Source organism: Mus caroli, chromosome X (genome assembly GCF_900094665.2).
Source record: "Mus caroli chromosome X, CAROLI_EIJ_v1.1, whole genome shotgun sequence".
In the NCBI taxonomy this organism is placed as follows: Eukaryota; Metazoa; Chordata; class Mammalia; order Rodentia; family Muridae; genus Mus; species Mus caroli.
The window spans coordinates 110301400-110302499 of NC_034589.1; positions in this window are offsets into that span (position 1 = coordinate 110301400).

Genomic DNA, 1100 nt, shown 5'->3' on the forward strand with positions numbered 1-1100 from the left:
ATTGGATATTTTATTTATTTACATTTCTAATGTTATCACCTTTTCATGGTTTCCCCTCGTCCAGGAAACCCCTATGCTATATCCTATGGCCCTGCCTCTATATGGGTATTGTTCCATCCATCCACCCACTCCTATCTTTCCACCCTCAATTCCCCAACCCTGGGGCATCTATCAAACCTACATAGGACCAAGGATCTCTCATGCTAATGATGCCTGACAAGGTCATCCTCTGGTCGATGTGCAGCTAGAGCTTCTTGGTACTCCTTGGTTGGTTGCTTAGTCCCTGGGTGCTATGTGTGTATGTGTATGTGTGTGTGTGGGGGGGGGTCTTGTTGATTGATATTGTTGTTCTTCCTATGGAGTTGCAAACCCCTTCAGCTCCTTCAGTTCTTTCTCTAACTCCTCCACTGGGGACCCCATGCTCAGTCCAATGGTTTGATGCTTGCATCTGCCTCTGTATTTGTAAGGCTCTGGCAGGACCTCTACGGAGGCAGCTAGCTATATCAGGCTCCTTTCGGCAAGCATTTCTTGACATCCACAATAGTGTCAGGTTTTGAAGACTGTATATGAAATGAATCCCCAATTGGGATAAACTCTGGATGGCCTTTCCTTCAGTCTTTGCTCTACATTTAGTGTCCATACTTGCTTCAGTGAGTAGTTTGTTCCCCTTTCTAAGAAGGACCATATACCCAAATGAATCTCCAACATATAACAAGGACACATGCTTCACTGTGTTCATAGCAGCCTTATTTATAATAGCCAGAAGCTGGAAAGAGCACAGGTGTCCTTCAACAAAGGAATGGATACAGAAAATGTGGTACATTTACACAATGGAGCTATCAAAATGGAGCTATTAAAAACAATGAATTCATGAAATTCTTAGGCAAATGGATGGAAGTAGAAAATATCATCCTGAGTGAGGTAACCCAATCACAAAATAACACACATGGTATGCACTCACTGATAAGTGGATATTAGCTCAAAAGCTCCAAATAATCAAGATACAATTCACAGACCACAGGAAAGTAAAGAAGGAAGACCAAAGTGTGGGTGCCTGTTTCCTTTTTGTTTTCTTAATTTTTTAAAATATTTTTTATTAC